General features: G+C 39.4%; 1 protein-coding gene across 5 annotated transcripts in view; it reads right to left on the bottom strand.

Annotated features, from left to right (window-relative positions):
- Nucleotides 1-13,752, bottom strand: part of ENTPD5 (ectonucleoside triphosphate diphosphohydrolase 5 (inactive)) — a 42,978-nt gene that overhangs the window by 25,224 nt on the left and 4,002 nt on the right. For 4 of the 5 annotated variants that reach the window (XM_039232305.1, XM_039232307.1, XM_039232309.1 and 1 more), the window contains exons 3-4: nt 12,494-12,584; nt 8,889-8,954 (exon numbers count right to left, since the gene is read on the bottom strand). The gene's annotated coding sequence lies outside the window, so the exon portion shown is untranslated. The remainder of the gene's footprint in view (nt 1-8,888; nt 8,955-12,493; nt 12,585-13,752) is intronic. The other variant, XM_039232306.1, reaches the window with a different exon arrangement.

Genomic DNA, 13,752 nt, shown 5'->3' on the forward strand with positions numbered 1-13,752 from the left:
AACCTAAGAGGCAAGTTAACTCATTTCAGAGTTACATCTCAGAGGACGGATGGAGTTGGGAAGGAAGAGGGAGGCGCCTTAAGGGATAAGAGGCCTAAGCTGGGTCCTGAATCAGAGGTAGGAATTAGCCTGGTGAAGTGACACAAGGAGAATCCTGAGAACTTTAAGTATTAAAGAGATGGTAGTATACAGAACCAGAACAGAGCACAGGTGTGAGGAATGATGGTTCTGTAAGCAGTGAATCATATTTCAAAGAATGGACTGGTTTTCCTTATACAGTTCCATGGGAACACCTGATTGTTATTTAAGTCCTTCTATTCCCTCTCTAAACAAGTATTGAGTGACCTGAATAAAATGACACAGTATTTCTCAACAGTTTAAAATAACAGAATGGGTTAGGTAACTGGAAAGGTGCACCAAAAAGTCTTTGAAGCTCCCACTGCCAATTCATCTGAGCTCCACAGAAAAGCTAGCTTTAGAGAAGTTAAAAATTAAACACAAAGCAAGTTTAAAATGTAACCAGAATGATAACTTTAAATAAGATGAACTATGGAAATGTATTAGCCAAACCACCTAAAGCATAAGTTAGTCAAGCAAAGCAAAAGCAAAACTTGTCTAATTTAAGTATGAAATAGATTCAGCACAGTGAGCAATGCTTCATTTGGGAATATAAGTTGGGACCTACATACCCAATACCAAGGGCCAGAGCTCTGGAGCCCTTTGCTATTTGAAGAGTGCCTAAGGTGAGGGTACATGAGATCTCTTGTATTTGCAAACCCGAGTACTAAGCCTGGAACATGTTAAACATCAGTACATTTCTCATAAATAGACTTGGTACAATTGAACTAATAATAACTGCAGACAAAAGCACTGGGGAAGAGGGTACCAGCTCTACCTCTGTAGAGTTAAAATGTGACAGCACAGCTGCGATACTCTGAGAGTTTAAAACAGGGAGAGGTTATTTTCAGCTGGAATAATTGAGAAGGCTTTATAAAAGAAGTGGCATTTGAAGAAGGTCCTGAGAAGTGGCATTAAGACAGGAGAGGAGCGCTTTTCAGGAAACAATGATTCAAGACATGGATGTAGAAAAGAGACGGAAGCCCCTGGGGAATAGTGAACACGTCAGTTTGACTAACTGTAATAAGGAAATAAAGTTGGAAAGGCAAATTCAATTTAGACAGGAGAGGACACCAAACACTTGGCTGAGTGGAGGCTAAACTCTGTAGGCAATGGGAAGTCATTGAAGATTTTGAGCAAGAGAGTATCACAAATATGAATCTGGCCGTTACATGTAATGGAAGCCTTAGTAGGCTCCATTCCAGTGTCTAATTCTACAAATGTTCACTGATCCCCACTAAGTGCTAGGTGCTTGAGAATTAAACGTGAATAAACAGACTTTTTTATTCAAGATGCTCAGTCTGGCAGAGGTGACAGACATAAACACAAATAACCGCATCTTCAAGTTAATCATAAAAACACTGAAGGAGCCTGAGGCCTTAAAGGACTAACTTACCGACAGGATTAGGAAAGGCATCATGAGACAGCATTTGAACTGATTGTAAAAAATGAATAGAACTACAAAAATAATATAGACATGTGGATAAAAACCCGAGGGACTATAAAAAGATGAAAACAGTGGGTAAATTATGAATGGCTTGATTTCATTTTTTATTTCCTCAAAAATGGGTCACATGGATTTCAGAAACAAAAAGGGACACTATTAGTGGCGGAGGGTATAGAAGATGGGGTTAGCACTTAATCCAGAGAACTGTGGCCAAAGGAGTACAATCTGATGTAATAATAATAATATCAGCTAATATTTATTGGTACCTTAATCCTAGCTAAGCACTATGTTAAGTATTTTACATGCATTATCTCATTTAATCTCACAGTACCACTCTGTGAGGTAGGTTCTATTTATTAACATTACCAATCTAGAAATGAGAAAACTGAGTCATAAGAAGCCAAGTAATGTAAGACCACATAGTAAGTGGAAAGAGCCAGAAATCAAACCCAGATGGTTTAATACCACAGCCCTCAGTTTTAACCACTAGGTCACCCAGGAAGGGTCACCGAGAATGACTCCAGGGAAAAATGGATTTGAGGGTGGGAAGAGAAGGTAGAGCAGAGAATGATCAGAGATGAAGCTGGAAAGTTAGACTGGCGTCAATATGCAAAAGTCTTACAGTAGTTTGATCTGCTTCCTGTATATGACCAAGAACTTTTGATCTGTTTCCTGCCGGTTAGAACCAGAACTTCATTATATTTCCAGGATCTGACCATTTCTGATCACTCATTGCTACCGCCTTGACCCAAGCCACCATCATCTCTCATGATGTGATTTACTCTGTCTTAACAGAGCTCTGCTTTTTTAAAAAATTTATTTTTTAATGTTTATTCATTTTTGAGAGACAGAGAAACACAAAGCATGAGTGGGGAAGGGGCAGAGAGTGAGGGAGACACAGAATCCAAAGCAGGCTCCAGACTCTGAGCTGTCAGCCCAGAACCTGACATGGAGTTTGAACTCACAAACTGTGAGATCATGACCTGAGCCAAAGTTAGACGCTTAACTGACTGAGCCACCCCAGTGCATTATTATGCTTATAAATACATTAAAAAAATTGTTTATGTATTTTGAGAGAGGGCGAGAGGGAGAACATGTGAATGCAATAGTGAGCAAGGGAGAAGCAAAGAGAGAGGGAGAGAGAATCCCAAACAGACTCTGTGCTGTCAGCACAGGGCCCAATTCAGGGCTTGATCCCACCAGGAGATCAGGACCTGAGCCGAAATCAAGTGTCAGGAGCCTAACTGACTGAGCCACCCAGGTGCCCCAACAGATCTCTGCTTTTGCTTTTACTCCTCTAAAGCCTTTTTTTATTTAAAAAAATTTTTAATGTTTATTTTTTGAAAGAGACAGAATGTGAGTGGGACAAGGGGCAGAGAAAGGAGACACAAAATGTGAAGCAGGCTCTAGGCTCTGAGCTGTCAGCATAGAGTCTGACAAGGGGCTTGAACTCATCATCGATCATGGCTTGAGCCAAAGTTGGACACTTAACCAACGGAACCACCCAGGTGCCCCACCTAGAGTCAATTTTTTTTTTTATTTTTATTTATTTTTTTTTTACTGCATCTTTTTTTTTTTTTTACAAATAGTTTATTGTCAAATTAGTTTCTACATAACACTCAGTGCCCATCCCTCCCTCCCCCCCACATCCATCAGTCCTCAGTTTTTGTCAGCATTCAAGAGTCTCTCATGGTTTGCCTCTCTCCCTTTCCCCCACCATTTCCGCCCTTCTTCTCACACATGATCCTCAGTAAAGTTCCTACTAATCCTCCTATACGTACAAACATATGATATTTGTCCTTCTCTGCCTGACTTATTTCGCTCAGCGTAACACCCTCAAGGTCCATCCATGTTGCTACACATGGCCAGATTTCATTGTTTCTCATTGCCATGTAGTATTCCATGGTATAGATAAACCACATCTTCTTGATCCATTCATCTGTTGATGGACACTTAGGCTCTTACACTGTTGGTGGGAATGTAAACTGGTACAGCCCCTCTGGAAAACAGTGTGGAGGTTCCTCAGGAAACTAACAATAGAACTCCCCTATGACCCAGCAATAGCACTGCTAGGAATTTACCCAAGGGATACAGAAATGCTGAGGCATAGGAGCACATGTACCCCAATGTTCATAGCAGCACTCTCCACAATAGCTAAAACGTGGATAGAGTCAATTTTTAACAAGTAAACAAAGTTATCCTTTTAAAATGTTACAGCATGTCTCTCCTCTGCAAAATCCAGCAGAGACTTCCCCCTTTCCCCCAGGGTAGCAAGATTCCAACCACAGCTTTCATGGATCCACCTGTTCGGCCTCCCTCTCCATTACCTCTCTGACCTTATCTAAAATTTAACCTTACTCACTCCCTCGCAACACAGACCTCTGCGTGCTTATATGTCAAACATGCTCTGGCCTTAGGGCCTTTGCTCTAGCTGGCCCCACTGTCTGAAATATGCATCTACTTGATAAATTCCTACAACTCCTTCAAATCATTGTTCAAATGCTACTTTCTTAATGAGATGTATCTTTAATATTAACCTCTCTCCCTCATATGGCCTTACCTCTGCCTGCTTTCTCATTCCTTTTACTCTAATCTTTTTTCCATAGCACTTACCACATTCTAACATGTTAGACAGATTATATATTATGCTTATTATCTGTGTTCCTCTGATAGAATATAAGCTCCTAGAGAGAAGGGATATTTATTTACTGATGTAGCCCAAGTACCTAGAGGAGTGTCCAAGAAAGTTCTCAATAGAAACTGACAATAGGAAAGTGCAAAGTGACATAAAAAGGGAAAAATGACATATACTTTCATAGATTTTTTAAGAGAATATAACTGATGAATACCTAATTTAGTCATATTGATTTGTTTTAGGAGAAACTATAATTTTATTTTTCTGAATCTATTAATTAATCCATAGCAATATTGAGATATTAAATTTCTTTAACCACTTTTAAAATTGTGAAAAAGTAACCCCCCCCAAAAAAGAATCTAAAGGATACTAAACATTATTTACATTGTCCAAGTTTTATCAAACCAACAAATATTTGGGATGCTATATATTAGTTACCTATTGATGCACAACAGATAATCTCAAAACTTAGTCGCTTAAAAATTTAATAAACATTCATTATCTCACAGTGTCTGTAGTTTAGGAATTTGAGACTTGGATAGTTTTGGCTCAGGGTCTCTCATAACACTGGAGTCAAGATGCAGGCTCCCCAGGCTGCAGTTAACTGAAGGCGTGAAGCTGAAAACCCACCTCCAAAATGGCTTACTCAGTGGTTGGCAAGTTGATGCTGGTTGTTAGAAGGAAGCCTCACTTGCTTCCCAAGTGGACTCTCCAAAGAGCCTTAAATATCTTTACAACATGGTAGTTGGCTTACTCCGTGATGGGCAATCCAAGAGAGAGCAAGGTAGAAACAGCAATGTTTTTTAATGACTTAGCTCTGCAAGTCATATACTATCACTTCCCACATATTCTATTGGTCATACAGACTAATGTTAATGAAATGTATGAGAGGATAGGCATGAATACCAGGAGTTGAGAATCACTGGGGACCATCTTGGAAGCTACTGCAAGTTATAACCAGTATTTGCATAATATTTTGTGTTCAGCTTTTTTTCCCCCAAACACATTTCTTTTTTTTTTTTTTAATGTTTTTTTGTTTTTGTTTTTTTTTTCTAGGAGAGAGAGAGAGAGAGACAGCGTGAGCAGGGGAGGGTCAGAGAGAGAGGGAGTCACAGACTGAAACAGGCTCCAGGCTCTGAGCTGGCAGTCAGCACAGAGCCCGACGCGGGGCTTGAACCCATGAACTGCGAGATCATGACCTAAGTGAAAGTCGGACGCTTAACCGACTAAGCCACCCAGGTGCCCTTCCCCCAAACACATTTCTATTAACCGAGCTTACACACTTTAAAAAAAGTATTAATGTTTATTTTTGAGTGAGAGACAGAATTTGAGTGGGGGAGGGACAGAGAGAGAGGAAGACACAGAATCTGAAGCAGGCTCCAGGCTCCAATCCACAAACTACAAGATCGTAACCTGAGTCGAAGTTGGCTGCTTAAATGACTGAGCCACCCAGGTGCCCTGAGCTTATACACTTCTTATTTGGAAAGCTACATATTACTCTAATGATATTAACTCTTTTTAAACATTTTTAATAATGTTTACTTATTTTGAGAGATTAGAGAGAGTACATGAAAGGCAGAAAGAGAAGAGAGAGAATCCCAAGCAGGCTCCAGACTGACAGCACAGACCAATGCAGGGGCTCAATTTCATGAACCATGAGATCATGACCTGAGCCAAAATCAAGAGTAGGATGCTTGACCAACAGCCACCTAGGTGTTCTGCCTCATTTTTAATTTTATTTTTGAGAGAGACAGAATGTGAATGGAGGAGGAGGAGGGGCAGAGAGAGAAGGGGACAGAGGGTGTAAAGTGGGCTCTGCACTGACAGCAGTGAGCGTCATTCGGGGCGCAAACTCCCAAACCATGAGATCATGACCTGAGCTGAAGTTGGACGCTTACCTGACTGAGTCACCCAGGTTGCTCCATCATCATTTTTTTTTAATGTTTATTTCTGAGAGAGTGTGTATAAGTGGGGGAGGGGCAGAGACAGAGAGGGAGGGGGAAAATCCCAAGCAGGCTCCATGCTGTCAGCACAGAGCCCAACATGGGACTTGATTTCACAAACCATGAAATTATATCCTGAGCCAAAATCAAGAGTCAAACACTTAACTCACTGAGCCACCCAGGCATCCCTCAATGATATTAATTCTTAAAAATTAAAAACAATATGGACTTTTAAATTCTCTCAAAATATCATATCCCACCACTTGATGCTTTCCATGGTTTCTGTTATAATTCCAATATTTTACTTAAGGAAAAGCATTAAAGTAAAAAAAACACTACAACTCATACAAACATCCTGCTTGTTCCTAAGGTGAAAAGAATTTAAATACTTCAAAAAAGTAAAATGTATTTAGGAAAGAGTAGGAAAAAAGTAAACAAGTCATTATATTTGTTAAAATTACACGCTTCCAGGGGCGCCTGGGTGGCTTAGTCGGCTAAGCAACCGACTTTCACTTAGGTCATGATCTCGCGGTTCGTGGGTTCGAGCCCCACGTCGGGCTCTGTGCTGACTGCCAGCTCAGAGCCTGGAGCTTGTTTCAGTCTGTGACTCCCTCTCTCTCTGACCCTCACCTGCTCATGCTGTCTCTCTCTCTCTCCTAGAAATAAATAAAAAAACATTAAAAAAAAAATTACACGCTTCCATTAATAACTGAATACTAAACCTAACAGTGAAATGAAATACTAAATCAAGGAAAGTATAGAATGAAAATACATTAACTTATATTTTTTAAATATAAATATCTAAAAATATTTATAACAACTTTCTCATGCTATTTACGAAAGAAAATTTCTAATCAGACAATGGTAACATTAATACTTAGATACCAAAGAGATATTTGGTAAAAAGGGATAAGACTAATAACTGGCATAGATATGAAAACCACTGAAAAATTTTAGAACAAGCATTTTTCAAGCATCAACAAAATAAGAAAGGGCTATTAAATAATCAACTTGTATTAGATCACTGCCAAACAGCTATAGTAAGACCTGTATAATGTAATAATAAGCTATAATAAGAGCATGGAAACTACAAGAGGAGAGATCAAACAGGAGAAATTTTCCAACAGTAGGAGTTGTGCTGGCAGAGGAGAGGAGTCTTGCCCCACGGGCTCAGCTCAAATCTGACCACATTGTCCCCAGTGGATTCACAGATCAAAAGGGGAGTTGAATGAGATCTGCTAAGGTCTCTCCAACCCTAAGATCAAACACTCTCCATGAAGGAATTAGAACGGATACATTGGTAGTTACCAACAAGTATAAAATTCTTTCCTATAAACAGATCACTTCTCTATTTTATTCCATTTTAATAAAAACATCATTAGACAAGTGTCAAACAGGCCCACTCTATACAATGAAATCATTTGGGTGGTATACCAAAATGAGATCAAGCAGTGCCTGACTTCATTCTTCATTGTTTCAGGCTTGACTTAGCTACAATAATCACTGCATGGAGAAAGCTGTTGCTCTTGCTGCCTTTTTCTTTACAAGTCACAAGGTCTTTTCCGATCTGTTCATTAAAGTGAAAAACCTTTAGATAGGAAGATACTACCAGTCAGGAGAGGGTTAATATTGCCTCAATGAGCAAATATAATGAAAACCTAAGGTAATAACTATCTTTGCCTTTGAACTCCTATCCATTGTGGAAGGCACTTACGTGCAGAAGAATATCTGCAAGGATCAGTGCTCTTTGTCAGTGTTTACACTGAAATTTGTGGCAAAGGAAGTGAAAACCTATCTACTGCTTTAAATATGTTAAATCAAAATGAAAAAAATGAGAAAGACTGAAATATTACAAGGATACCTTATAATATAAAGCGAGAAATACAGCTTCCACATAAGTATATTTCTTCCAAAGATGTCTAAGATGCTTCCCCTTTAAAGAATGTATTTTTATTTTAGCAATGTTTGCTACTAATATTTTTCTAAAAATTTTTTATGTTTTAGAGAGAACAAGCATGAGCGGGGGTGGGGGAGGGGAGCAGAGAGACTCAGAAGCAGTTCTGAGCACTATCAGCATGAAGCCCCATCCCCATGTGGGGCCTGATCTCATGAACCATAAGACTGTGACTTGAGCTGAAATCAAGAGTCCACTGCTTAACCGACTGAGCCACAAAGGTGCCCTTGCTATAAATATTTCTCAAGTGACTTATGCTTTAGGGTCATGATTATGATCAGCAGTTATATTTTTCTGTAAACTTGGAAAGCCTCTAAGTGCTATAGTTTTTTAAAAATAGAACTTATTGTCAAATTGGTTTCCATACAACACCCAGTGCTCGTCCCAATATCTAGGTGCTTTAGTTCTGTAGGACTGTTTGTCTTTCTGCCACTAAATGGTCCCAGAATGCTATGCTTTTTGAGCTAACTTTCCTGGACATGATGCTATGTTATCACTGATTAGTGTTGTCATGGGCCTGATTCCTTCAATAAACTGGCATCATATAATATTTGAAAATCTTTAAAATCACTGGGCTATAAATCAGAGAGCCGTAATTATTAGACTTTTATGTCAACTGATGCAAATCAGGACCTCTCTTAAAGAATAAGGGTTGTAGACTTTGTGACACGCTTTTAGTGGGTCATAGATCCTTTTCCATTTACTGTAAGCTCTCAGCTAGGAATAGAAAGCAAAATGTGCAGAAATCTGACCTACGGAAAAGTGGGGTATTACTTTATATTGGTTACTTACCAATATTTTCTTCTTCTTCTAGGTATTCCCCTTTGTTTCCTTCAACTAATGTGCCATTTTTTCAACCTGTAGAAGATGGATGTGGATAATCGTAAGAACAAAGTTCTCTTTTCTCTCATCAGTATGCTTATTTTTGATGCAATTATCTCTTTCCACACTTGTTTCCAATCTGTTCAGTCTTTGGAAACCAGATCACCACACTTATCATCTGACTTATAGTCTAGTACCCTTGGGCTCTTTCTCCTCTTCCATACTTTCTTCTTATTCAAACTATAATCACAGTCACTTTATAAAGTCACTTGTTTATAAAATCATCAACAGCAAAGCGAGGCAAGTCACACTCCCTCTAAAAGCCAGTGTATATTTTTGTATAAATATATGTGTGTAAATATATGGGGGGCAGTGATGAAGGAGCTAATCCATAAACAAAGTAGATAAAATACAGCTTATGCACTTTGTTGAATCTTTTTTTGGCTGTCGAGAATTCAAGTAATAAGTTGTGTGGAGCGCCTTGGGGACTATGTTGGTTAAGCATCGACTCTTGGTTTTGGCTCAGGTTATGATCTCAGTTTCGTGGGTTCGAGCACTGCATTAGGCTCTGGGCTGGCAGTACAGAGCCTGCTTGAACTCTCTCCCTCTCTCTCTTTCTGCCCCTCCCCCACTTGCATTGTCCCTGTTTCTCTTAAGATAAATTAATATTTATATTATAAATAAATTATAAATAAAAAAATAAAGGTTAAAAAAATGAGTTGTGCATTCTACAGTGTGATCAAAAGCAGCCATTTACTATTATATGTATGAGCACATGGTTACAGGGACCAAGCCAATCCTAGTTCTAGGTACATATCCATAAGAATTGAAGATAGGGACTCAAATATTTCTAAACCAATGTTTACGAGAGCATTATTCACAACAACCAGGGGTGGAAACAACCCAAGTGTCCATCAATCAATATATATGTAAACAAAACATGATCATATATCCAATAAAATTTTATCTTTCTATAAGAAGGAATGAAGTTCTGGGGCACCTGGCTGGCTCTGTCAGAAAAGCATGAGACTCTTGATCTCGGGGTCATGAGTTTGAGCCCCACACTGAGTGTAGAGATTACTTAAATTAAACTTAAAAAAAGAATGAACTTCTGATACATGCTACAAATATGGACGAACCTTGAAAACATTAAGTGAAAGAAGCCAGATACAAAAAGACATATGATTCCAATTATATGAAATATCTAGACTAGGTAAATTCAGAGAAACAGAAAGTAGATTAGAGATTACCAGGAGTCGAGGAGAAGGGAGAATGGGAGTTACTGATTAAAAGGTCCAAAGTTTCTGTTTAGAGTGATGATAGAGTTTTGGAAATAGACAGTAGTGATGGTTATAAAACACTGTGAAGATAATTAATACCACTGAATTGCACACTTAGAATGGTTAAAATGGCAATTTTTATGTAATATATTTTACCACAATAAAAACTTTTATTTTTAAAATTTTATTAGTGTTTATTTTCAGAGAGAGAGAGCAAGAGAGAGAGATCACAAGTGCACGTGAGCAGGGGAGGAGCAGAGAGGAAGAGAGAGAATACCAAGCGGGTTCTGTACTCAATTCTCAGAGCTTGACATGGGGCTTGATTCCAGGACAGCAAGATCATGACCTGAGCCAATATCAAGAGTCAGACGCTTACCTACTGACCACCCAGATACCCCAATAAAAACTTTTTATAAAAAAGCATATGGGAGGTGTCTGGTGGCTCAGGGTGGTGAGTTCAAGACCCACATTGGGCACAGGTTACTTAAAAAAAAAAAAAAAAAAAAAAGGCAGATAGAACCAAATATAAGATCATAAGAAGAATCACACTGGCTACTATTTTAATGGAGCAATATTTATTACAATTCATTCTTGGGAGATCTCATGGGTATACAGCCAATTATGACTTAAACTCTTAAGGGTAGTACTGATACTCAGAATACATTTTTAAGCTTTGAATTTATACAGTATCTTCCATTCTTCCAGAAAGTGAAACTTACCTATGCAACATAAATCTGAAAAGTATACATTCAAGAGAGGATTCAAACAAGGTTAAAAATATAGGGCCGCCAAAGCAAACATTTTCAAGAAAGGTCTTCATGCATTTTGTTGACTATAACTTAAACTTCCCCCAATATGCTCTTGGATGGAATGAGTGATATCTACTTCTAAGCATGCAATCTTGGGGCACCTGGGTGGCTCAAGTCAGTTGAGCCTCTGACTTTGGCTCAGGACATGATCTCGCAATTCGTGGGTTCAAGCCCCACATCAGGTTCACTGCTGTCAGCCTGTCAGTGTAGAGCCTGCTTCAGATCCTCTGTCTCCCCCGCTCTGCCCCTTCCCGCCATGTGCTCTCACAAAAACACATATTTTTTAAAGAAGAATTTAAGTATGCAATCTTCACATTTCAATGAAGTTTTCCCTTTAAAAACACTTAATATTGGGGCACCTGGGTGGCTCAGTCCATTAAGCATCTGACTTCAGCTCAGGTCATGATCTCGAGGTTTGTGGGTTTGAGCCCTGCATCGGGCTCTGTGCTGATGGCTAGCTAAGAGCCTGGAGCCTGCTTCCGATTCTGTATCTCCCTCTCTCTCTGACCCTCCCCTGCTCACGCTGTCTGTCTCTCTCTCTCTCTCAGAAATACATAAAAAACATTTAAAAAAAAACCCACTTAATATTGTGTGTATGTCAATACACTAAACTCAAAACAAGAGACACTTCAAACTGGCATCTCCAAATGCCCCCTTTCCTTGGCACCCTTGCCCCATATACATAGAGAGGGTTAAATGGATTCTCTTATTTCCTTTTGTTAGTAGCATCACAAATTTCCTAATTCACAACTCAAAATCCTCATCATCTTTGAATTCTTCTCTCTCATACCTTCTATATTCCAATCTATCATGAAGAACTGGTGATTTTCCCTTTGCAACAACCTTCTCATCTCTTTTCTTTTCCTAGTCCTCCTGTTAATATCTAAATTCTGGCCTTTATTACTTCATATTTGGACTATGACAGCTTCTTAAGTCATCTTCCAATCACCAATGTCTCTGTTCTCAAATATATGCCAATGTTTTCCTAAAATGTTGTTTTCATCATCTTCCCACTAGATTTTAACCCACAGCATGTCAGGAATTCACTGATCTTTGAACACTATCCAACCTGGCATATATGTTTAATTAACCAATGTTTGTTGAATGAATTAATGAATACATAAATCACCTCACTCTCTTTTATTTTCAGAGAGAGTGCATGAGTAGGGAAGAGGATCAGAAAGAGAGAGAGAGAGAGAGAGAAGAGGAGAGGAGAGAGAGAAGCCCAACCTGGGACTCAATCCCATGACCCTGGGATCATGACCTGAGCCAAAATCAAGAGTCATGTACTCAATTGACTGAGTCACCCAGGCTCCCCTCCTCACTCTCTTTAAAACTTTCATCAATTTCCTACTGTGTATAACGGAAGGTACAACTCAAATATCTAAATACTTACTGGGGCCAAGCAGGAAATATAAGTGAGTAAAGTTATAAACCAACAGGAAGTGGTGGGGGACAATGACAAACTAGAGAGTACATATCTCACCTAAGCTGGCAGGTGCTTGCTGCTGCCACAAATTGCTGCCACAATTAAAGATAGGTCCAGTACTGCCAGGTCTTCTGATTTTTAAGATAAGCTGAAAGTACAGATTTTTTTTTTTTAATGTTTTTTATTTATCTGAGAGAGAGAGAAAGACAGCGTGAGCAGGGGAGGGGCAGAGAGAGAGGGAGACATAGAATCTGAAACAGGCTCCAGGCTCTGAGCTGGCTGTCAGCACAGAGCCCGATGTGGGGCTCGAACTCACATGATCATGACCTGAGCTGAAGTCGAACGTTTAACCGACTGAACCACCCAGGTGCCCCGAGAGTACAGGTTTCTTTGTAGAATTTGGTCTTTAAACAGTGACAACTAATTTCAATTAAATATTTAAAAAAACCTAAAAGCCACTGTGGAAACCAGGCAAAACATATCTATGAGCCAAATTCAGCCTTCAGGTTACAAGTTGGTGACTCTGCTCTGTAGGATAAAGGACAAACTCCCTACCTAACATTTGAAGTCTGTCACTGTGAATTCCCAGGCATCCTTACCAGTTTTTTGCCCACTATTTTCTTTCTTTTAAAAAAAATTTTTTTTTAATGTTTTATTTATTTCTGAGAGAGAGAGAGAGACACCATGAGCAGGGAAGGGTCAGAGAGGGAGGGAGACACAGAGTCTGAAACAGGCTCCAGGCTTTGAGCTAGCCATCAGCACAGAGCCCGACATGGGGCTCTTCTTTTCAGCCCACCAACCGTGTGATCATGACCTGACGTGAAGCCAGACGCTTAACTGACTGAGCCACCCAGGTGCCCCCGCCCACTATTTTCAAACAAGAACCCTCTGCTCTAGTCTAGTTTTCAAACTTTAGGCTGTATCAGAACCACCTGGAGGGCTTGTTAAAACACAGACTGGTGGGCCTCACTGCCCATTCTGATTCAACAGGTCTCAAGTGGGGCCTGAGAACTTCCATTTCTAATTTGTAACAAATTCCCAGGTGATGCTGATGCTACTCCTCCATGGACCACACTTTGGGAACCACTGTTCTAGTTAAATACATCCTTGTCTCTAATACACATTGAATTTTGCTCATATGATTGATTCTACCTTTCCAGAAAGCCTTCCCTCTTCTTTTCAGCCCACCTCCTTCTGCAAAGTTTCTCTGAATATAACAATCTTTCATACCACCAAATTCCTACAACACTTATTGCCCATGCCATGTCCCCCTTATCCATCATTGCTTGGGTTTTTTTTTTTTTTTTTTTTTTTTT

The sequence above is a fragment of the Hyaena hyaena genome, unplaced genomic scaffold (genome assembly GCF_003009895.1).
Source record: "Hyaena hyaena isolate Hyena2069 unplaced genomic scaffold, ASM300989v1 scaffold_65, whole genome shotgun sequence".
NCBI lineage: Eukaryota > Metazoa > Chordata > Mammalia > Carnivora > Hyaenidae > Hyaena > Hyaena hyaena.